The 25,882-nt window shown below is 42.9% G+C and overlaps 1 pseudogene; it reads right to left on the bottom strand.

Annotated features, from left to right (window-relative positions):
- Positions 1–23,963: 23,963 nt before the first annotated feature.
- LOC131820684 (large ribosomal subunit protein eL30-like) lies at positions 23,964–24,377 on the bottom strand (annotated as a pseudogene).
- Positions 24,378–25,882: the final 1,505 nt, after the last annotated feature.

Raw genomic sequence — 25,882 nt, 5'->3', positions numbered from 1 at the left:
ATAAGGACTTGGACATTTTTAACCAAAAGACAAAGAACATTGCTCACTACTCTAGCCACTTCTGGGCGGCTCTGTGCTATGGAATGGACAACTATTCCCTCATTAAAAGAGGAAGAAAAGCTAATTTGAGTATAGGGAAAACAAAATACTGAAAAGAAAGCATCCCAGTTAAAAAGAAGGAGGAGAGAGGGCAGAGGAAGGGGGCAGGGGGAGAGGGGAGGAGGAGCAGGAAGAGAAGAATCAGAGACCACCCGTACGTAGGGAGGCCTTCCGACAGCCCATGTAAGAGATGGCAGGACTTGAACTAGGGCCGCGGGAATGGATAAAAGAAACTTGCAGAGGGAGAACTGAGGGTTTTATTTTTATGGAGTTTGGGGAGCTAGAGAATTAAACAAGCTTCAGAGAGCGTTTCTAGAAAGTGTAATGGCACAACATCACAAAAGACTTACATGTTCCTACCCATTGATCTAGTGATTTTCCTTCTAGAAGTCTATCTCAAGATGATCACAGGTGAACATAAAATATGTATATCATATGCTTATCACAGTATTGGTATAGCAGAAGATAACCAGAAGCAACCAGAAGAGATCTATATATTTTGATATATCCAGAAGAAGGGATACATAGGTTAGGTTTCTCAAGAATATTTAATGACAGGGTTAAAAGCTTCTGTAGATAGAATCACGTTAAATTTTCAAATAAGTCAGGATTCACAGCACATAGTATGGTTCCAATTCTGTAAAAACAATAATAACAACCCCCCAAACCCTGAAAACTCTCCATATATACAAAAAAGGAAGGAAAGAAAAGCAAGAAAATACTGTGACTGTCTCTGAACGATAAGATTGCAGATCGATTCTTCTTTATACTTTTATCAGGCTCTCTAAAATTGTGTATAATTAATCTATGTTATTCTAAAAAACAAAAAATAATAACTAACAAAATATAAAAAAGAAATAACTAAACCTTCTGGCCTAAGTTACATGCAGAAAGTCTTGCGAAATACTTAGATTTGAGGGGCACCTGGCAGACTCAGCAACTCCTGATCTTGGGGTTGTGAGTTCGAGACACATGCAGGGTGTAGAAATGGCTTAAATCAATAAAACTTTTTAAAAATTATATTTGAATACCATTTATTACAAAAACACAATGGCTTTATAAAACTGATGTACAAATTCAAGATCAGTAAGAAAAAATATCCCTTTTTAAATTACAAAGTTCAGCATAGTTGATGTGATTAAACTTTAAGTTAACTTAATGAGCTTCCGGCAGTTAGGGCAAAAAAAAAGAAAAAAACAAGGTCAACATATTTTCGTTACAGTGTGTTGCATCTCATGCCAGACCAGCAAGGGAAATACTATATTTCTAAGCACTGCTTTCTAAATTAAATTCCTTAAAAAGGCTTACGGTGCAGGAGACAGAGTGACAGAGACATCAGTGTGCTCTATAACAATGTAATAAACTGATGTGAGGGCATCATATATACATGTGTTCGTAAATTTTACAAAATCTTCAGACATAAGATGAAATTCAGTAAAGGCAGCGTGGGCTAAAGATACAGCTAAGTACATGCCCTCTGGTGCTTCAGCTAGATAAAAAAATAGAAACTAGATGGTCAAGAGAATATTCTCCAACTTTATTGTGCCTAGGAAACACAAGGCTTGCTCGTTAAGGAAAAACAGGTCTCTCTTCCTAGATTCCAGGTCAGTTGGCCTGGGGTGAAGTCTAGAAATGCTTATTTTAAACATATTAAATAAACACCTTGGTCATATTGGATGCAGGTGACCCCGGAAGTCCGTTTGGAGAAACATAGACCCTACAGAAGTGCATCATTGCCAAGTCCCTTCACATCTCGCCTAACTAAGCGCTTCTCTTAGCATGCTGTACTCTTAGCAAGATCTTGTAGTCCTGGAGTTCCGAATCAGTAGTCTTCGAACGGAGATATGCATAGCCCTGACCTTGCACGGAAACTTTAGAAGCGCTTTTTGCAAGGTGGTTTTCAGACATTTGCTTACAGGTAAATCACTTTCCCTTTGTCCTCTTATCTAAAATCCTTCTGCATTGAAGGTGCGAGGCCACCAGGGGGCGTCTCTTCCCCAAATGCCCTTTTCCTCACTCCCCACCCTCTCAATCCCCACTCCCTGCCAGGGCCCCCAAGCCTGTTCATTGCCCTGGAGAGCGAAACTCTCTGCGGTAACTGGCAGAAGAACAGGTTTGTGTGGGTGAATGATGGACTCCAATGTCCGGGTAACAGATGCTTTTGCAAATCAGGAGCAAAATGAAAGGAGAGATTTGTCCGCTGACAGATGATTGGCAATGATGATAGGATAGACCATGGTGAAGTTCTCCGTGTATCATTACAGAGGAATTCAAACACGTGGATAACACTTTGGTAACAACACACCTGGCATTTCCACTTACTTATGTGAATGACCTCTTTGCTTAAGTCTTTTTCTGTTTTTAAATATTTTATTTTTGACTAATCTTATACCCAACGTGGGCTCTGACTCACCACTCAGAGATTAAGAGTCTATCCCTCTATGGACTGAGCCAGCCAGGCATCCCTTGATGAAGTCTTTTTTTTTTTTTTTTTAAAGATTTTATTTATTTATTTATTTGACAGAAAGAAATCACAAGTAGTCAGAGAGGCAGGCAGAGAGAGAGAGAGGGAAGCAGGCTCCCCGCTGAGCAGAGAGCCCGATGCGGGACTCGATCCCAGGACCCTGAGATCATGACCTGAGCTGAAGGCAGCGGCTTAACCCACTGAGCCACCCAGGCGCCCCTCGATGAAGTCTTTAATAATAGGAAGAGATTGGATGCTGAACCTTAATTTTGTTCGAACTAATTTTGACCTATGGATACACAAAGTTAGCAATAAAAGAGCCACATTCAATTAAGTAAATGATGTCCTTCCAATGCCTCTTCACTTCTTATGTTGACTATCACAATTTGAAAGATACTGATGTTGCTTTGTTTAAAATTATTGTACTACTACTTGTAAAGATAATCAATCCAAAGGAAAAGAAGCATAGCGCTTAGGGTTCTATGATGATAGGCAACCAAAAAAATGCAATTTTCTATTTAGATATATGTATTTTGATGGCCAAGAAACATGAAGCATGGTTGAAAAAAGACGTGTGAGCTTTAAAAAGTGTTGCCAAAGGATACAATTCTGTAAGAAATGAAACGGCGTGGAGGAGAAAAGGAAGTAATGTCAAATGTCTTACTATGAGAGGAGCTCGTGCATATTTAAAATGAGTCGTGGTGGTTATTAAATAGCTAGAGTGCTTGGATTCTATTGAATATATTAGAAGACTGAGAATTTTATCTCTAAATGTCAGCATTTACAAATACATCAGAAATGACATCTTTAGTAGCTCCTTAACCGGGATGAGGAGATATCTGTATCAGCTTAACCAGGTGCAAGGAAGTGCCTAGTTTTTACCAGATTCTGTTTGAGAAGTGAAAAAGTTGGAGGTCATTCTTCGAATCATGCGCAACCCTAGAGTAGGTCTCTTCCTGGGAGGGCTTGGCTACAGCCTGAGCCTGGTGGGTAAGGAGGGGGGTATGGTGGAAATCTGCATGTATTTGCATAAGAATTTTGTTTTTATGTCGCATAGTACAGATCACCAAAAAAGCATCAGTTGTCCATATCCTAAGAACAGCATTAATAATTTCATTGTAGAATTAGAGGCTCTATGGGAGTTTTTCTCACGAGGTTTCTATTGATTCATTCCAACAAATGAACATATGCTTGTTGGGGCTCGTGGCCTTCTCACTATAATGTAAGAGACATAGGGGGCGCCTGGGTGGCTCAGTGGGTTAAAGCCTCTGCCTTCGGCTCAGGTCATCATCCCAGGGTCCTGGGATCGAACCCCGCATCGGGCTCTCTGCTCAGCGGGGAGCCTGCTTCCTCCTCTCTCTCTGCCTGCCTCTTGCCTACTTGTGATCTCTGTCAAATGAATAAATAAAAATATTTAAAAAAAATGTAAGAGACATAGTTTTTGCTGGAACATTTCTCTCGCGTCTCTGCCCCTCGCTCACCTCCTGGGATGACCTCAGTAACGCTTGGTAGACCCCCTGATTCGGAGCAGGAGGAAGGAGCTACAGCAGGGGCCTCCCGAGAGCAAGTTACCGCTGCCTGCGGTCATCTGATGGATACTGACTGGTTATCGAGAATTCCGCCCCGTATTGGAACTGTGTGGTTGGAGTTTAAGGAATTGTGGCTGGAGATTGCACATTCCTCCACAGGAAGGTGATCGCCGGTGTCATGGGCCGTCTGAGGTTCTCCAAACCATTCGTCTGGGCTTCGGGCTACCCTGCCCCCATAGAAAATGGAAATTCATTTAAAAGCCTGATCTTAAGTAGGTTGTTGGGATTTTGATTTTTTTTCACACTCTCTCCTTCCTTTGTTTTTTGAAGACCATGTCCTTATTTTTTCAATTTCTGAATTCTTTTGGTTTTCAGACGTGTACCCAAGAGGGCAGTGCCTGCTGGCAGAGGGGATGTCCTGCCGCCCCCTCCACCCCTTAATTCGCAGAATTATGCCTCACCATGAGCTGAAAAGATGTGAGGCGCTTTGGATTTTAATTTTGGATTTTGGAAAATGGTCTGAACTGTCTGGTACTAGAAGCTGACTATGAGGAAAACCTCTGTTTCTCTCTCCCTGGGTGCCTCTCTCGCTACTCCCACACAGCCCTTCGCTTCTGAGCTTCTGACACTTCTGGCCACCGAATGTGCACGTTCCTGCCCTGCTTCCTGCCATGATTCCCTGATCCATTTACCCTTCACCTCCCCTTGTCTTCTAAAAAAACTATCTGAGGGGTCTATTTTCTTCTTTTAAAAAAAATATTGTATTTACTTATTTGAGACAGAGCATGAGCAGAGGGAGAAACAGACTCCCCACTGAGCAGGCAGCCTGACAGGGGACGCGATCCCAGGACCCTGAGACCATGACCTGAGCCGAAGGCAGAGGCTTAACCTACTGAGCCACCCAGGTGCCCTGAGAGATCTATTGTCAACACTAGTCCTGATTTTTAAAAATATATAGGCCATCAGATTTTTAATTTCCAAAGCTTTCCTTGTTCTTCGTTCTTTTTAAAGGTTTACACTCATCTCGTTTTGTCAAATGCCGCGCTGGCTTATGTCTCCGACCATATTCAACATTTCCATGGAATTTTCTTTCACTCCCTGCATTCTCTCTCTGTTTCTTCTGAATTTCTGGCTTCTACTTGTTTATTTTTGTCTCTTTTACTTCATTTTTGCTTTTATGTTAGATCTTCTCCTGAAATACTCAGAAAGTTGTGTCCGGCTGTGTATGGGAGGGACTTTTTCCTGAGCTGATTGTCAGTTGCGTGTCTTCTGAGCACAGTGTCTGGTGGGCTTTGTGATAGCATGGCTGGGAAGGGGCCTCGATGCTTTACTGCTTCGCTGGGTGACAATACCTCCCTGGAAGGATGCACCGTCAAGCCCAGCCTCCTCAACCAGGTCTGCAGGTGGACAGACCTTGAGCAGACGGTCCAGAGCCCAGTCCCACACTTGCTCCAAAGGTCCCAGGGATCTGAGTGCTCAGTCCCTGAATTTAAGCCGGGCCATGTCTATTTCCTATGGGTCCCGCAGGCTGCCCTCTTCATGAAGCCACCTCGGTCCTTTCTGCCGCTGGGTGAGTGCGGTCCTTGGCGAGGCTGGAGCAGAGTGGTGTTCCAGAGCTGAAGCAGGGTCAGAAGAGCCCCAGTCCTTGGCCTTGGCCTGGAGCAGTCTGGAGAGGAGACACAGGGCGGCCAGCCAGGTCTGGGCTGTGCACCTCCAGGGCCCTCACACTTGGGAACCTTTGTCATTCAGAACTTTCTCATCCACAGGGCACCTGGGTGGTTCAGTGGGTTAAAGCCTCCACCTTCGGCTTGGGTCATGATCCCAGTGTCCTGGGATTGGGACCCACATCATTCTCTCTGCTCAGCGGGGAGCCTGCTTCCTCCTCTCTCTCTCTTCTCTCTGCCTGCCTCTCTGCCTACTTGTGATCTCTATCTGTCAAATAAACAAATAAAATCTTAAAAAAAAAAAAAACAACCAATTGAAAGAACTTTCTCATCTTGCCTCACTGCATTGTTCTTTTAGCCTGTACAGTCATTAGCGACCATCATCGTTAACCTTGATGGGGCATTTATGACAGCCAGCTAGTGCTTTATTTGCAAAAGAGAAACAGATTGCTCAGGTCTCAGACACAAGCCCTTCCCGTGAAGTTTATCAGTTATTTTTTCTATCTGAATTCATAGTTGGGCCCACACGCCATGGAGAGTCGAAACGCCATGTTAGCCAAATCAGGTTTTCTGCTGCAAATTCCAGGGTTCTCACTGCTACCCCTCACCCCTACAGCATTGCATCTAAGTTCCACAGGGGGTTCAGAGTCGAGGTGCGTGTGGGGGCATCTGGTGCCTCATCTGGCATCTTCTCCATTTCGGGGAAGGGATGCCTGGTCCTGCTGTCGCCCCGGATTCACGCAGGAGGTAAGATAGAGGCTACTTCCAGTCTTCAGATCTTCAGCTCCTCTGGGGGCTTTTGTTATTTCAAGTCCTACGGTTAATGTGGGGACAAGGGATGTGGACTTAGAACCTCCTTCTCCTGGTCACCCTGTTGCATTCTCCTGTTTGCTTCCCTTCTGCTTCTCTCTGCCAAGCCAACGGGAGCATCTCTTCTGGGATAGAAAACTGGGTCAGCAGTATTCTTTAAAGTTTATCACTAACGTCCGCGTCTTGGCTTTTGCGAAGCACTTTGCATATATTATCTCAATTGTGAGATAATAAGGAGTTTATAATGTCTACATAGAGGCTCAGAGAGGTGAACTGGCTTGGCCAAAGCCACACAGCCTACAGGTGTGGGGCTGGGTTTGAGACTTCAGAGCCTGGGCTCTTTCCATTCCTTGAATTTCCCCTGGAATTATCAGTACTTTCTCCTTGAGGATAGGCTTTACTTTCTCAAATAACTTTTACGGATTTTAGAAACACAGGATCCAATAAATATTTACTCTGTAAAAGGGATTTAAATGAAGCTGGAGAGTTGTTACTTAGATGTAAGAAAACATCGTATCTGCTCTAAAAGGCAAAACACAGACCTGTCTGGGTTCACCTGCCTGGGGTCAACACTAAGACTTTGGTCAGGAAGATCTTTTTTTTTTTTTTTAAGATTTTATTTATTTATTTGACACAGAGAGAGCAAGAGATTATAAGCAGGCGGGGGAGGGGGGCGGGAAGCAGACTCCCTGCTGAGCAGAAAGCCTGATGTGGAGCTCGATCTCAGGACCCTGAGATCATGACCTGAGCCAAGGGCAGAGGCTTAACCCTCTGAGCCACCCAGGCGCCCCATGATCAGAAAGATCTTTAAGAGGAGAATAACCCAAGGTGGGGGCTTTGTCTGTCACTTGCCACAGGCAGGGGTTGAAGCAGGTGGCTTCTGCAAACTTCCAGCTGCAGGAGTGCACAGATGCTGAGCAGGTGCAAGACAACAGAAAAGCAATAGCTTTGCACACTTTATAGGTACACGCAGAAAGAAGTGTTCTCTTGACTTTTCTCCTCCCAAAGGTGTAAGGATTTATATGTCCACGTGTGAATATAGAAACGTGGAGGAATAAATGTAATATTTGCACTATGCGTCATCCTGCTAAGTGGGGGCCATCCTGAGGCACGTGCGGCAGGGAGAAGATAGAGTGAAGCCAAGCCAAGCAAAAGGCGGAAAACTGGGTGAAAGTGGAAAAAAGTAAGAAAATATAAACTCTGAAACCCATACCAATAAAAAGAAAGGTTTGTATCACCTTTGTAGTTTGGGGAAGCTATCAGACCGTTTTCATGAAGAAGGCATCTGAAGAAGGAAGTGCGGTAATGGACTGGAGACGGACGGTGATGGATGATAGTGTACCGCGCCGCGCCCCGCCCCGCCCCCGGAGCCCACGCGGCCCTGTCGGTGCAACCACCGCATTGCATCCTGGTTTGCTTTCTGGGGCCAACACAGCTCCAGGAACCTGTTGACATGAATGAACGGGGGACAGAAGGAAGGAAGGGCAGGGAGGGAAGAAGGAAGAAATGAAGGAAAAAGGAAAGAAAGCAGGGAGGGAGGGGGAGGGGAAATGGTAATGTCCTTTACCCGAGGGGCAGCTCCCGGCAGCTAGGGCAGTCACCTCAGATGGCCCTTTTACTCATCTGACTTCTCTGATGAGTGAACTTAGCAATGTCATGCACCCAGTTGCTCCAGTTTCTTTTTAAGATTTATTTATTTATACGGGGAGAGGGGAGGGGTAGAGGGAGAGAATTTTCAAACAGACTCTGCACTGAATGAGGATGCCCTGGGGGGATTGATCTCTGCACTCAGGAGATCAGGACCTGAGCTGAAACCAAGAGTCAGACACTTAACCCACTGAGCCACCCTGGCGCCCCAGAGAGAGTTCACAGTAGACAGATAGGCAGGCAGAGAGAGAGAGAGAGAGGGAAGCAGGCTCCCTGCTGAGCAGAGATCCCGATGCGGGACTCGATCCCAGGATCCTGAGATCATGACCTGAGCCGAAGGCAGCGGTTTAACCCACTGAGCCACCCAGGCGCCCACCCTAGGTGTTTTGAATGGGACATTTCTCTATAGATACCATCAGGAAAATAAAATATAGAAAAGCCTCATGGCTTTTTTACCATTCGTGGTGGTGGGGGGGTGGTCCTCCTGGTTGCTCAGCCATGGGGTGATCTTCCCAGGTACGTGAGCGAATCAAGCACGTCATACTATCAAGAGCTGTTGACTCTGAAACCCAAGATTTGAGTTTGAACCTGGGGCTTATCATTTACTAGTTGTATTATTTTTTTTGGACAGGGAACTTGATTTTTCTGAACCTTGGTTTGTCTGCTTGTTTGTAAAGAAGGGGTAAGAGTAGCCATCTGATTGTGAGGAGCAGGTGGGATGATGAACGGACGGGAGGTCTGGCTCAGAGGAAGCGGGAAATAGATGCTGGTGTTTCCTGTGAATTTTGTCATTCTTATTTCCACTGGGGGGGTCGGGGTGGGTGGGGTGTGGCCTCATCTTAACCTCTGGCTAACTCAGGAGGGGTAGTGTGGACTACGTGGAATTTCCAGGCTGAGAATGGGTGACCCTGGGAGTCTACACAGGGGTCATCTCAGGGCCTGGGAAGATGTTCCCGGTATGAATTAATTGTTCCATTTTTTCCCTGACACATAGATGTATGTCTGTAAGTCCTGGATACACACCATATTCACTGTGCAAGATGCAGCACATACAGGTGTTTAAGGGACCATTGGGCAACTGTGAAACAGCACCAGAAGGCAAAGTGCTGTGCCCAGACTAGACTGTAGGTGGCAGCAGAAACTCAGACATGAAAAAAGGAGCCAGTCCCTAAAGCCTGCCTGGGAACTGCCCTGTAGGGGGTTCTCTACTTGCTTTTAGTAATTTATAAAAAAGACCCTGAAGCTTGTAACAGCCATAATTTTAGTAGATCTGACACACCATTTGAAGCTATCTTATCTTTTCTTCAGCATGAATGAAGATATCTGAGATCAGTAGTACAACTCCCCCAAATCATGCATTTGCGGTTCTTTATGTTAAAAAGAAAATCAGGAGGACATGAACAGACATTTCTGCAAAGAAGACATCCAGATGGCCAACAGACACATGAAAAAGTGCTCCACATCACTCAGCATCAGGGAAATACAAATCAAAACCACAATGAGATACCCCCTCATACCAGTCAGAATGGCTAAAATTAACAAATCAGGAAATGACAGATGCTGGCGAGGATGCGGAGAAAGGGGAACCCTCCTACACTGTTGGTGGGAATGCAAGCTGGTGCAACCACTCTGGAAAACAGCATGGAGGTTCCTCAAAAAGTTGAAAATAGAGCTACCCTACGAACCAGCTATCGCACTATTGGGTATTTATCCTAAAGATACAAACATAGTGATCCAAAGGGCCACGTGCACCCAAATGTTTGCAGCAGCAATGTCCACAATAGCCAAACTATGGAAAGAACCTAGATGTCCAACCACAGATGAATGGATAAAGAAGAGGTGGTGTATATATGTATATATATATATATATATATATATATATATATTATGCAGCCATCAAAAGAAATGAAATCTTGCCATTAACATCGACGTAGATGGAACTAGATGGTATTATGCTTAGCGAAATAAGCCAATCAGAGAAAGACAACTATCATATGATCTCCCTGATATGAGGAAGTGGAGATACAACATGGGGGATTTGGGGGATAGGAAAAGAATAAATGAAACAAGATGGGATCGGGAGGAAGACAAACCATAAGAGACTCTTAATGTCACAAAACAAACTGAGGGTGGCCGGGGGGAGGGGGGTATAAAGAGGATGGTGGGGTTATGGACATTGGGGAGGGTATGTGCTATGGTGAGTGCTGTGAAGTGTGTAAACCTGGTGATTCACAGACCTGTACCCCTGGGGCTAATAATACATTATATGTTTATAAATAAATAAATAAATTTTAAAAATCAGAATGCCTTCAGCAATAGAGCATTATTAGGTTAGGTTCAACATTTAATGAGGGATCGCTTCCAAATTATGGCCTGTGGCAGCCATCATTCATGTTATTCATGGTGAGACAAGTCCTCCCTTTTTAAAAAAAAAAAATTATTTATTTATTTTAGTGGGGGAAGGGCAGAGGGAGAGAGAAGAACTCAGGCAGACTCCGTGCTGAGCGTGGAGACTGATGCGGGGCTCGATCACACGAACCTGAGATCAGATCTGAGCAGAAACCAAGAGCTGGTCACTTAACCAACTGAGCGCCACCCACCCCCCCACTCAGCCAGGCACCTCACAAGCTTTCACTTGTGGAAATAACAGAGACCCTCTGAGGGGTAGACAGGAGATGGGGGGGTCTACAATGATTTCTCATCGCCTATAAACCCATGTGGCTCTCCTACAGGTAATCTCAAAACAATTGCCTTGGAATTTCCTTTCATCCGATATTCTCTGGTTTGCATATGTCTGATTAATATTTACCTTTCCCTTAATTTTCAAATTTTCTGTGAAAACATGTACAGTATGTGTTTCCTAGAGAGTGTAAGAGCGCCATATTGTATCTTTATGCAGCCCGAAAGTCCCTGTTGTCTGATCCTGCACTTGCCTCCATTCCCATCTCTTGTGGTAGTTTGATTCCTTCCTTTTTACTGTATCTTTGCCATTTACTATATTTATTGTTGTTCATGCTTCTCCCCTTTTCAGATTTCTTCCAGATTAATGGGACATTGATGGAACATTCATTTTTCAAATTCTTTTCCCCATCCTCCTTTGTCTCAGGCAACACACCTGTTACTCTATAGCTCTTACGTTTTAAGTCATCTTTCAAGTTGGAAGTCCCTACCGGTGTGCTGGAACCACGGTGTCCCCTTGACGCTCTAAAGATTTAATATCATCCTTGTCTTCTCGGCCAACCATGCCTGACATCTACATTTTGTTTGTAAAATTAGAATTCATAGTTGTGGATCCTTTCTTCTAATTTTTTTTTAAGATTTTTATTTATTTATTTGACAGAGAGAGATCACAAGCAGGCAGAGAGGCAGGAAGAGAGAGAGAGGAGGCGGGGCTTGATCCCAGGACCCTGAGATCATGATCCGAGGTGAAACCCACTGAACCACCCAGGTGCCCATCTTCTAATTTTTTTTTTGAAAACAATTTTACGATTGGAAAAATTGGAAAATTAGGAAAGCGGGGGGGGGGGGGCTGGCTGCCTTGGTTGGTGGCCCATGTGACTCTTGATCTCAGGGTTGTTTAAGCCCCACATTGGGTATAGAGATTACTGAAAAATAAAATCTTAAAAAAAAAAAAAGGAGAAGAAGAAGAAGAAAACTAGTACAAAAAGCATCTGCAATGCCCTTTGTCAGACTTCTTATTAACATTTTTACCCCAATCTCCTCTATCATTTACTTTCCTGTACACACACACACAAAGGGATATAATTATTTTTTGAGGGTAAGTTACATAAATACCCTTCTATCTACTCTTTTTGTGTCCTTACTAAGAATGATAGTCTCTTACAATTTCCATGGCAATACTTATCCGTTTTGTACATTTTGTTAAAATATTTTAATTTAATGTATAGTTAATATTCATGTTTTGCCAGTTGACTTCCGGCAGTAATGTTTTCTAGGGCATTCCCCACCCCCACCAGTGCAGGGTTAAGTATCACATTTGATTGTGCCTCTTTAGCCTCCTTTAATCTAGAAATTTCTATAGTCTTTCTTGGTATTTTATGACATTCACAGTTTTTAAATTGAAGAGTAATTAACACACAGGGTTATAGCAGGTTTCAGGTGAACAATATAGTGATTCAACAATTCTATACATTACTCAGTGTTCTCTTAATCCCCTCACCTATTTCTCAGTGCCCCCTCCCACCCCTGCAACCATGAGATTAGTCTCTGTATTTAAGTCTGTTTTTTTGTTTCTGTTTGCTCTTTTTCCTTTGTTCATTTGTCTTGGTTCTTAAATTCCACATACGTGTGAGATTTAATGGTATTTATCTTTCTCTGATTTATTTTACTTAACATTACATCCTCTAGATATATCTGGCAAGATTTCATTCTTTTTATGTCTAAGTAGTATCCTTGTGTGCGTGTGTGTGTGTGTGTGTGTGTGTGTGTGTGTATTTACCACCTCTTCTTATCCACTTACATATAAATGGACACTTTGGTTGCTTCCAATCTGGGTATTATGAATAATGCTACAATAAACATAGGGGGGCCTATATCTTTAGGGATTAGTGTCTTCATTGTATTTGGATGAATACCCAGTAGTGGAATTACTGGATCATATGGTAATTTTATTTTTAATTTTTTGAGGAACGTCCATACTGTCTTCCACGGCAGCTGCACCCGTTGGCATTCCCACCGACAGGGCACAAGGGGTCCTTTTTATCCACATCCTCACCAACACCTGGTGTTTCTTGTGTTGTTGGTTTCAGCCATCCTAACCCGCATGAGTTGATCTCTCACTGGGGTTTTGATTTGCATTTCCCCTGATGAGTGATGTCGAGCATTTTTTTTAGGTGTCTGCTAGCTATCTGGATGTCTTCTTGGAAAACATTCACATTTTATAGGATCAGAGTTTCCCTTGACATTTTAAAAAATAGAAGGTTGCTTATTTTGTGCTTGTCTGAGTCTTCCGTCATGATTAATTCAGATTACACCTCCTCATCTTGCTCTCCTCAAGGGAGCTTGGGCCTCCCTTAGCTCCTCCCACCTGGCCTCCGGAGCTGATGTGAAGTTTGATCGCCAGTGCAGACCACTGTCTTATTTTCTGTTCTGTCATTATGGTTTTCTTTCTCTCCCTCACCACTAATAATCAGTCAGGAGTGCTCTACCTCACTGCTATGCAACTGTCCTGCTCCTTATCAAAATCCCCTCCAGATTGATCATTCACGGATGACTCTTGCCTGATTCAGTCCTTACTTCTGATGCTTGCAAAAGAGTGATTTTTCCAGCTCCGTCACCCCCTGCACACTGACCAATCAGCTCCTGGCATTCTGCTGCAAACTAGAGCCCTTATTTCGTCTCTCTGTTTACCTATCAGTCTAATCAGTCTAATCTATTAGCATGGACTGATGAATCCCTCTGTTTTCAATGGAGTGTAATTCAGTACTGTGCTTCATTATTTTGGCACTCACATTGTGTCAGATTTGGCGGTGGGAGTCATATCTGTGTGTCCCTTCTTCCGTAGTGAGAACTTGGCTCCCAATAACCAGGGCGTTTAGTCTGCTCCATTTTCGAATCCAGCTAAAGTAGTTTCAGAATTACTTTGTCCATGCCGCTAAAATAAGCAGATCACTAAAAAGAGTTCAAGATTCATCTTCAATTCTGCCTTCACCTCAATGGCCTGGAATGAGGCAATGTAGGCAAATAACCGTGTTCACAAGGTACTTGGATTCCTCTCTTCCTTCCTGTCTTCCTTCCCTCCCTCCCTCCCGATACATACATACATAATAACAATTTGAGCAAAGAGATGTTTAAAAAATAGTATTGGGAGAATCGAGACGAGAGGCGGAACTCAGGATCCGACAAGACAGCGGGGTTGCCCCCAAGGGATTAGCAGGGAAACAGCATTTGCTGGCAGAACCAGTTCCTGGCATAAAAGCAGAACCAGATGAGAACCATGCCTGTTATTTTCATAGAGTCATTGTTGGACCCCCGGGGTTCCCCCTTTGAAAGAGGGACCTTTAAGCTTGAACTATTCCTACCAGAAAATTACCCGATAGCAGTCCCTAAAGTATGTTTCATGGCCAAAACTTATCATCCAGACACGTTGGGAAGAATATGCTTAGCTATGTTGGAAGATAAGTGCTCCCCGGCCCTGCAGATCCGCCCAGTTCTGCTGGCCATCCAGGCTTGGTTCAACGCTCCCAATCCAGACGATGCATTAGCAAATGATGGAGCGCAGCAGCGGGAGACCACCGAAGCCCCCGCCGGAGAGCTGGAGCATGGACTAGGTTGTCTGCCGTGAATAATTTTTTTTTTTAAGATTTATTTATTTATTTATTTGAGAGAGAGAGAGAGAGACAGTGAGAGAGCGTGAGTGAGGAGAAGGTCAGAGAGAGAAGCAGACTCCCCATGGAGCTGGGAGCCCGATGTGGGACTTGATCCCAGGACTCCAGGATCATGACCTGAGCTGAAGGCAGTCGTCCAACCAACTGAGCCACCCAGGCATCCCAATAATTTTTAAAATTGATCTGATCCTCAAGTGGGCATCACTTCTCCTGTTCTGCCAAGACGTCTTCCTTTTAACGGACACAGTCTTAGAAACATTACAGAATAAAAGCCTGGACATCCTCAGCCCTTTGGCGATTAAATGCCCATTAGCAAATCTACCTCTTGTTCTTGTCCTGAGTCACTGCTGGAAAGCAGGAGCAGAGGCCAGAAGTACCATCTGGACTGTGGTGAGCTGTTTAAAGGCAGTGACCCTTCTCTTTTTATTCATGTCCCCCACCCTGGTTTAAGCATAAAGCACTTCAATGAAGGTAGTTAGCTGTCAGGGTTAGTTGCCAGGGTGTGGGTGTCTTGTTGTTTTTTTTTTTTTTTTAGGGGAAGAGGTAGTTTTATTTTAATTTTCTGGGCTCCTTTCCCCCCTTTTTATGGTAATCTAATTGCATTGGTTAAAAGCAGCGAACCAGTTCTTTCGAATATGCTCTCCAGCGAAGTCTAACTTTATTTAGATGCTGTAGATGGACGAGCTTGATTTGAACCAAAATGGGAAACGAGACAGACCTCGTAGCCCTCACTAATAACACTGCGACTAGAATCCTTCCCTCAAGAAAAAGCTTGGGAGGTGCCTGGGTGGCTCAGTGGGTTAAAGCCTCTGCCTTCGGCTCAGGTCATGATCCCAGGGTCCTGGGATCGAGCCCCACATGGGGCTCTCTGCTTAGCGGGGAACCGGCTTCCTCCTCTCTGTGCCTGCCTCTCTGCCTACTTGTGATCTCTGTCTGTCAAATAAATAAAATCTTTAAAAAACAAACAAAAAAAAAAAGAAAAAAAGAAAAAGCTTGGGACCATTTTGTATGGCGTGTCTGGAAACGTCTGTAAATCTTAAGTTTTAGTAAAATTGCTTTTCGTTATTCTAAAAAGAATAAAAATAAAAAGTAGTATTGGATTAGGACAGAAGGTGTAAAGTAAGAATCCCTCAGTTCCTGTTGATATAAATTCGTGCTTGAAGCAAAAAGAAAGGGAGGAAGGAGAGACGGCACAACTATATATCATTTGTGCTCATTTGCATTTAGCCTTATCGTTTTAAATTTATACATTTTATAGGAATATATATGCTTGTCACGGTTTTTTGTATTCTCGCTTTTTTTGTCATTAAGTTTTGGAATTGAATTAATTTTTTTTTTTTTGAGTATTGTGTGACTTCCTTGGTAACAAAACAAAGGTGATACATTCCTGAATTCTTGAACGTCTGCAAATCTCCTTCTTCCGCTCGCATCCGAATGGCACGTTCCTGTCCTCCGCTCCCAGATCCCAGGCCTGGTCTACCAGAAGTCTGCACGGAACCGTTTGCTCTTAGCTTAGATTCTCTTATTATGCAAGCAGTGTTTTCTCTGTCTGAAACATTGCATTTTCTCCATTCTCCGGGTTCAGAAACTTCAGTGATGTATAGCTAGATAGAAGTCTGTTCTCATTAAGTTTGCCTGGGAATTGGCAAGCACCTTCTGACAGAAAACAGTTTCTCTTCAGCTTAGGGAAATTTTCTTCTATATTTATACAAGCATTAATTTCTCCCCTTCTAGTGCTTTTTCTCCTTCAGAAACTCTATTATTCACATAATAAATCTCCAGGCGAGGCCCATTCTTATCTCTTCCTTCATTTTTTTCTATTTCTTTGTGTTTTGTTCAGTGGGCTCAGCTCTTTTTCTCCCATTTCTTCTCCCAAAATCTGAGTTCGATTCTTGACAGGGACCATTGTATTTCTCATGTCTGCTGACTTTCTAAATTCATAAATCGTATTTTGAAACTTCTGAAAATCTTCTATTTACTCCAATTTTATCTCCAAAAGGCTATTTGTATGCATTTATTGAAATGTCCTTCTGTCTCGTGTGCTGATTCTACCTCAGCAGAAGCCCCCTGTTCTCGACCAGTTTGCCCACTCTTCCACACTTACCACCTGCTCATGGGCTCAGGGGGCATCTCTCAGCCCCCACCGAAGTCAGGTTGTGGAAAACCATGGCAAGGGGTGAACCGGCAGGACATTTTGAATGACATGGCAGATTAGTTTGATAGTGGATGGGGGAGCTTGTGGTTTGGGGAGAAGGGAAGCCATGCATGTTGTGTGGAAGAGTTCCAGGGAGAGGGAAAGTTTCTTCTGGAGTCAGGTAGAGAGCAGTTCACTCCTTATGCGGCTCAGCTCAGTTCTGAAGTCTTCCCTGGGACCACATGCAACAAACACGCAGAGTGCCAGAAAGATCCATCGGAATCTCTCAGTTGGGCTTTCTCAGACCACCTCAGCTTCTGCAGTCTGGATCCTGAAGCTTCTCTATGGGAGACACAAAGTTTTCTGCCTTCCACCAAGCATGTCCAAAGTCAGTCTCTGCACCTATCCAGCTCCTGGAGAATTTAACCCTCAGACGTGCTCAAGAATCCCTCAAGGGACCTACGCATGCCCAGCAGCAGCTGCCTTACCTGGGAGTTAGAAATGCAGATTCTCATGCCTCGCTAGGAGAATTCCTGAAAAGGAATGTACGAAATAACAAGACCCCTAGATCATCTGTCTCTATTTTAAAGCATTAAAAAAACGTGCCCTGGGCCATGGCCCCCAGCAATGGACACCTGCTGGTACGTCAAAGTCATCTTGGTTGTTGGGTGGCCTTGGAAAGGAGGTGGGAGGCTGGAGGATCCAGAAATGTACACTTCCCCTGACATTTTCTCAGAATTCCATCCTTACAGGTTTGCAAGAGTGTTTTTAGATGTGTGTAACAATTTGGTTTTCAATTCGTAGAATAATGAAGTTTAGAAAGATCTGGAAGAGAATCGGTTTTCCATCATCTGATTTTCTACATGAAGTCCAAAGAGGCCCCAATGTTTAATAACTGTCATAGAGCAAATCAGCAGCAGAGCAAGGGGAAGAATTCAGGTTTCTTCATTTCTAGACCATAGCTTTCTTCCCTCACTTCACCACCGAGATCGTCCTGGGCGGTAATTTTTACCGATGTTCTATCAACAGATGAGTATGATCTTCAAATATTACTAGGACAAACCTAAACTAGAAGCAAATCAAGACAACAAAAACCACCACCACTTGGGGTGCCTGGGTGGCTCAGTAGGTTAAGTGTCTGCCTTCAGCTCAGGTCATGATCCCAGGGTCCTGGGGTAGAGCCCTGAGTCGGGCTCCCTGCTCAGCACGGAGCCTACTTCTCCCTCTGCCTCTGCTGCTCTCCCTGCTTGTGCTCTCCGTGCTGTCTCTCTTACTTGCTCTTGTTCTATCTCAAATAAATGAATAAAATCTTAAAAAAAAAAAAGCCAAAAACACCACCACCAGAAAAGATAAAAAAGAAAAGAAAAAAAGAAGGGGGAGAGAAAAGAAAAAAAAAAATCCAGTTAGTTAAAAAACAAGCCACACTTCCAAAAGTCTAATAAAATCAGATAGCTGTATCTTTCTCTTAGTCACGATCTTGCAGTATTTGGTAAAAAAGAAACAGAGAAAGAAAATTTCTGAGACAGCAGGGTCTGTTTTTAATTGCATGGAAAAACGCTTATGGCCGGGTTGGAGAGCAGCCTGCGGCAGGGACGGGGCGGCTCACAAGTACTCTGGTGTCCAGCACAGACACTGAGCACAAGCCTCTGAGGACACATGAGGGACACCACAGGGGCCAGAGCTGGGGTGGGGCCAGGGGACATTGCAGGGGCGGGGAGGGGGGCGGAGGGAGAAGCCGGTAAAATAGGTAGAATTATTTGACTTCATGAATACTTGATTGAACCAGCAAGTCAACTGTTAGTAGGGTATAGATGAAACTCACTAACAAATGCTTTTCTTCTTCTTTTTAAAGATTTTATTTATTTGAGAGATAGAGCATGAGAGAGCACAAGTGGGGTGTAGGGGTAAAGGGAGAGGGAGGAGCAGGATCCCCACTGAGCAGGAGCCCGATGCGGGCTCGATTCTAGGACCCCAGGAATGTGATCGCAGCCAAAGGCAGACACTTAGTGGACTGAGCCCCCCAGGCACCCACGAATGCTTTTCTTGTTAGAAACTTAATATGTAAACAGAACACACTGGCACAGACACCTCGGAAGTCTTGCTATATCTGTACCTTCTGTGGTCCCTGCTTGCGATGATTCCATTCTGACAGTTGCCACTGTTTTTAAGAGAAAGACTCATAATGCTATTTAAAAAAATAAATAAATGAAATGCCAGTACGGGACTTACTATTTTTTTCTGCTCTATAACTTCAAGGTCTTTTACTCTCTGTGTTTCAGGATGAGTGCCCCCCGGACGTACTCTTTGGAGAAACACAGCAAAAGGAGTTAAGAAGACTCATTTTTACCAGGGACAACAGCATTTGAAGGACTCTTTAGAAATGGGAAGTCTGACTTTATAAATGGAAATAATCCATGACACACATTTGGGCAAGGAGTGAAATCAAAGGATCTTTAGAATGGAGAGCCCTCACCCAGGAACGCGGTTAAAGTCATTGGTGGGAAAGCAGGTCGCCGTTTTGGAAACGTCTCTTGTCACACCAGATTATATTAGCAATCTGTTTATCGGATGGCCCAGATGGACACCCGCAAGGGAGGCTGGGAAAAGGTGATTCTCTGATATTTATACTCTAACAGATGGGTGCGTCCAACGTGCTTCAGCTTCCCGCTGCTGCCAAATTAACAGCCAAGGAGATGAACACAGATCTGACTTCCTGTATAAATGATCCTCTGTAGCATGTATTTTCTTCTTTCAAAGGGCTGCTTGAATTTTACCTCTTTCATGAAATCTCTCCAGGCTAATATCTCTTGGCATGTCATCCTTTAACATTTATTCCTTTTGGCTGCTTGACTTAACGTGGACACCCACACGACTCTCTGCTACCCAGCTTTGCAGGGGAAATCAGCTCACTGACGCAGATTCAAGATGCTTAAACGTACACAAATTAGCAAATCCCACAGTTAGGAGATAAAATACGTACGACACTAAATTAATAACTTTAGTGTGAATCATTGGTATAAAGCTTTGGAGCAGCTTATCCCATCATTTTATTATTAATAAAATAAGAACAGTAATTATTATAATAAGAATCACAAGGGCCAATCTGGCCACAGCATTGGCTGAGCAATGTCTGTGGGGGCTGTAGGGAGCAGAGGGACCCCTCAGGCGTTTCTACTTGACAGGCTGAGGCCAGCCCAAAATATTGGTTTAACATCTGCAAGTAGATCAATATAATCTATCATACTAGTAGGAAATAGAAGTTTAAAAAAACCACGTGACCACCTCAATAGACTAAAAAAAAAGCACTTGACACAATTTAACTCCTTTCATGATAAAAATACTGAACAAACTGGGAATAGAAGGAACTTTCTCAACCTGTTAAAGGGCATCTATAAAAAAAACCCATAGTGAACATCTTATATAATGGAGAAAGCCTGAATGCTTTCCCTTGAGACTGGGAATGTTGCTGGCTCAAAATTCAGTCCCAGGGGAGACGAATCAGCCACGTCTGGGTCACCTACCTGCTCCCTTAGCCTACTGCGGAGGACAGAGAAAGAATCTGACTCTGGCCATTAGTGGGAGGCCGGGACAAGGCTCCCACCGAGATGCCCTCACAGCAGGGAGGAGGGAATTCCACAAATTCCATTGGCTTTGTGGAAAGTGTGGCTGTTTGGTAATATTCAGGTCTCCTCACTCCAAGTTCTTTGCTATGTCACCACATTTAAGTATATCTTTGATAGTTCAAAAAGATTTTTTTGAGATCTTAATTATGAACTTCAATGTTATTAAAGAATCTAAAGGGGCGCCTGGGTGGCTCAGTGGGTTGAAACCTCTGCCTTTGGCTCAGGTCATGATCCCAGGGTCCTGGGATCGAGCCCTGCATTGTGCTTTCTGCTCTGCAGGGAGCCTGCTTCCCCCTCTCTCTCTGCCTGCCTCTGCCTACTTGTGATCTCTGTCTGTCAAATAAATAAATAAAATAAAATCTTAAAAAAAAAAAAAAAGAATCTATGGCCAATGGATTTTGAAATAAAGGTAGTTGTCCATCCTTGCCTCCAGACCATTCCTTCCCTGGCAGATTCCATGTCTGGTGACTCTACCCTTCTCCTGGCGCCAGGGGGAGGGAAGCCAGCAGTATGTGTCTGGTTTCTTACTTCTAGTTGCTGGACCAGGCATCCTCCACTTAGAACTTCTAGAATGGCTATACCTGTAATCCCTTTACCAACATGTCTCCTCCCCACTGGATCTCCTCTTTACCTCTGGCAGCCTCAACCTGGGTCTAGTTTGACTCTCTGTACTCCTATGTGGATGTCCAGAACTTTCTACAGGTTTGCTCATCAGCCATCTCATGCTCTGGGATCCATCTGTCTGTCCAGCTTCCTTGCCTGCTACCACCTCATGAGAACCCTTCACTCCAGCAATTCTGGATTAATGGGAATTTCTTAGAACACATCTTGGTGCCTTCATATATTCTACTCTGTCTGCCTGGAATTTTCTTTATACAGATAACATGTCTTTCAAAAATTAGCTCAGCATCATGACCTCTCTGAAGCTGCCCTGATGGTGTGTCTCCCAGGTCAACCCCTGTGTCCTCTCTGCGTCCATGACATACCTGTGTGTTCCCACTGTTATATTTATACTATATTTGTATTATATTATATTATATTTATATATATTTATACTATAGTCCTTGGTAGGCTGGTAGGCTGGTGTGTTACCGTTGCTGTAAGTTGTACGACACACATCCTAAATTATTTTGAATCTTCACTTCTCGGTGCTCTGTAAAATTCTGTAAGTGTCTATTGCCTGGAGCGCAGAGTTTCACTTCCTGGCATTTTTTTTTTTCTTTAAATCAACCAGAGTTGAGAGGGAGGGCAATTTTATTAATAACAATCAACTAAATCCATGAAGCACTTTAATTTTCATAAAACAACCCGTATTTTCTAGATTGGATCAGAAGGCTGAGGCATTAAAATAAAAAGTGAAAAATAAGAAAAAAAAACCTTAACAGAAGAACAATCATTAAGAGCAGTTCAACTTAACATTTGTCACGTATATCCTGCAGGCAAGACACTGGTTAGTTACTAGGATATCGGTTCATTTTTACTAGATGTGGAACTTTGGAAAAAAGTAAAAATATGAAGTTTCAGAATACCTGTGTGCTAGATTCCAGTTGTGAGAGTTCAGCATTGCAGATTATATTGCATAATTCTTCTGTCTTGTTTTCCTTATATGGGTTGAAATTTTGGGGCATAACCATATATGCAAATCTCCTGTTAAGATATGTATAAAAATAGGAGAACCAATATAAGATTCTTCTAGACAGAATCTTGAACATGCCAAAAAATTACCTAATAAAACTCTAGAGGCCCAGGGGTTGAAGTCTAGATTTTGGTTATATATATGGTTCAAATTTAGGGTGATATTCATTCAAATTTCATGACACTGATAGATTCATCAGGGTTCTCCAAAACAACAGAACCAATAGGATATATAAATAAAGACATTGATGTAGATAAATAGATAAGAGGAGATTTATTGTGGGAATTGGCTCACATGGTTATAGGGGTTTATATATACCACGATATGCCATCTGAAAGCGGGGGATTGGGAAGCCAGGGGGACTGCTGGTGTAAGTCCTGGAGTCCAAAGGCTGGAGAACCAGGAGTTCTGCTGTGGGAGTGCAGGAGAAGCTGGATGTCCCAGATCAAGACGAATTAGAGAATTCTCAACTTCCTCCATATTTTTGTTCTTATCGGGGTCCTCAGTGAATTGGATGATGCCAGTCCGCATAGGGGAGGGTGACTCTTCTTTACTCCATGTATTGATTCAAATGCTAATCTCTTCCAGAAACATCCGCACAGACATGCCCAGAAATAATGTTTACCGGCGACCTGGGCATCGCTTAGCATCTCAAGTTAACACATGGAATTAATAATCATGACCGGTTCAGATCACCCCTGTAGATGACTGCAGGATGTGTCTTGTAGGGTCACATCAAAAGGTAGTTAAGCATTTGACTACCAAGTTCTGGAGCGTGGTTATGGAAGGACATGTCCTCAGCGGGGAACAGAACGGCCGGGTCCTCTCATTTAAACGTCATTCACCCATGCACCAATCACAGATTCTTCTCTTATACCAAAAATGTGCTATGGCTGGTTGGTGGAGCTTAAAGATGATGAAGAAGGGCACCTGGGCCGCTCAGTTGGCTAAGCATCTGCATTCAGCTCAGGTCATGATCCCAGGGTCCTGGGATCGAGCCCCACATCTGGCTTTCTGCTCAGATGGGAGCCTGTTTCTCGCTCTTTCTCTGCCTGCCACCCTGCCTACTTGTGATCTCTCTCTGTCAAATAAATAAAGTCTTAAAAAAAATTAAAAAAGAAATTAAGGTTGGGGCACCTGGGTGGCTCAGTGGATTAAGCCGCTGCCTTCGGCTCAGGTCATGATCTCAGGGTCCTGGGATCGAGTCCCGCATCGGGCTCTCTGCTTAGCAGGGAGCCTGCTTCCCTCTCTCTCTCTGGCTGCCTCTCTGTCTACTTGTGATTTCTCTCTGTCAAATAAATAAATCTTAAAAAAAAAAAAGAAATTAAGGTATTTATATCTAGAAACATATATATCCTTGTATTCATATTAATAAGAAATATTCTAATATACTATTTTAATATTAATAGAAGTATTATGTTATATTTATCATATATTATATTTAATATTAATAAAATTTGGTAAGTTTTTATAGTTTCAATCTATGTCTTATACCTTTTATATTTCAAGTATTTTATAGATTTTATTTTTATTATTATTATTTTTTTGCATTTCCATTTCCACTGCTTTTTTGCTTCAAAGAAGGTTATATTGTTTCCACCCATGTTAGCAAATTCTCTTACGAATTTTAGTTTAACTAAGGGTTTGTGAAGTTTTCTGTATATAGCACCATTGGTAAGTAAAATATTTCTTTCTTTTATAATACATTTGATCGTACTGCCTATTTTGTTTCCCTGTCTTATAGGAATAGCTGCTGAATTTCATCAAAGGGTTTGAGCATATATTTATAAAATATATGGATAATAGAACACTAATCCTTTAATTTTTAAGATAATTAATTATATTAAAGATTTCCTAATGATAAATGAACTTTGCCTTACCAAAATAAACCATACTTGATATTCAGTATTATATATTTTAAACTACTTGATACAATTTACTTTATTGTGTTTAGACTTTTTGCCTCCATGAATTATTATTAATCTTTAACCAGCTAAAAATTTTGGTCATTTAGCTCTTTTTTTGAAAACAAAAAGCTCTGGCCAGTTTTATTAAAGAAAACTTTTGCATGATTTGCTTTTTATCCGGCTGTTCTGGCATGCCCCCAATGATACCAGAATCACCCGGATCAATGAGCGACAATGCACGTACCATCTATTATTTCCCACACACTGGGCCCAATTCAATATTATTGCCACTGTTAATGGTGGACACCAGTTCTGGCCAACATGGTATAGTATTCTACCTCAGATTTCCTCAAGGTTGGATGGGCAGTTGTTGGCAAGGATGACTAGTTTTGCTTTGTCATGCTTGGTCATTTTTGGAGTCTGCTCGTACCCCAGCACATACTTTCCATGTCTCATAGTGAGGTGGAGCCTAGAGTCGATCGAACCCAGAGACTTTGGTTTTATTTGCAACCACCATCTTCCTGTGTTAACAGCCCCAACCTGGAGCAGCTGCCACGGTGGATGGGAGCAAGAAAGGAGTCAGCTGGCTTCTTATTATTGAGTTGTAAAAGTTCTTTTTATATGGTGGATATGAAGCCTTTCTGAGATGGTCTATGTATACCTGCGGGTCTGCAAAGCCTAAACTATTTTCAAAATAATATTTGCCTTTTTCATTACATTGACATTTGCCCTGATGATAAACAAACAAACAAACACACACACACTAATGGTGGGTAAAACTGTTGCCCCCTTACCATGACTCAAGATGGTGGCACCAAACTGTCCTAGCCATCAGTATATTCTATACTACCATATCCTTGTAGCTTTAAAATATGCCTTAAAAAAAAAAGTAAGAATATACTTCATGCAAATGGTTAATTTTATTAAATTTTAGCCTGATAGTATATAGCTTTTTAATGTTCTCTGTTACTAACTGGAACATTTGCATTAAGCCCTTCCGTGGCGTACCAGCGTTGGTGGAGGAAACCACCTGTACCACCGTCTGACTTGCAAGCATAATGAGCCCCACTTCTCACCAAATACCATTTTTACAGGAAAGAATGACTGATAGACATCTGGTTATTCAGACTCGGGTACTTGGCAGACTCGATCCTCAAAAATGAGTGGTACATATGCATCACTTCAAGGAAAACAACTGGCAGTATTGGTTGCCAATGATACAATTCAAGCTTTCGAGGGAAAATTATAGTTTTTGGAAACTGGAGGCCACCCTCATGAGCTTACCAGCTTTCCAACAGTCAAACCTTATCTGATGATATCAGTAAGGATGGTCGGTCACAAAGCTGACCTACAAAATATTGTAGGATAGAGACGTCAACATTTGGAATATCAGCATAACTTAGTGAACCCTTTATTTGGAAATGATCAAGGCATGATGTTACAAAGTCATGTGTGGGTGAAAGATCCACTCAAAGTACAAAATAAGTTGATGGGTTTTATTTTATTTTAAGTATTTTATTTATTTATTTGAGAGAGAGAGAGCGTGTGCACCTACATGGGCCAGGGGAGGGGCAGAAGGAGAGGGAGAAGATTCCCTCCCAAGCAGGGAGCCTGATGTGAGGCTTGATCCTTGGACCGTGGGGTTCATGACCTAAGCTGAAGGCAAACGTTTAACCGACTGAGTCACCCATGCGCCCTTAAAGTGATAGATTTTAATTAGAATAGTATGAAATGCTCATTGATGTGGTTCTGGATTCCGCACTGCAGTTAACTTTTAAGAAATGATCACTTCTTCAGTTTTGGTCTTTGTATCTATGCTAATTTCATAGGAATGACATAACAAACTACCAGCAACCGGGTGACTTAAAACAGAAATGTACTGCCCACATTTCCGGAGGCCAGACGTCTGGAATCAAGGTGTCCATATTCTCTCTGGAAGCTCTAGCAGAAAGATCCTCCTGGCCTCTTCTATCTCCTGGGAGCTTCAGATGCTCCTCGGCTTGTAGAAGCATAATTCCTATC

The sequence above is a fragment of the Mustela lutreola genome, chromosome 18 (assembly GCF_030435805.1).
Source record: "Mustela lutreola isolate mMusLut2 chromosome 18, mMusLut2.pri, whole genome shotgun sequence".
Classification (NCBI taxonomy): domain Eukaryota; kingdom Metazoa; phylum Chordata; class Mammalia; order Carnivora; family Mustelidae; genus Mustela; species Mustela lutreola.
This window is presented reverse-complemented; position numbering and strand designations above follow the sequence as displayed.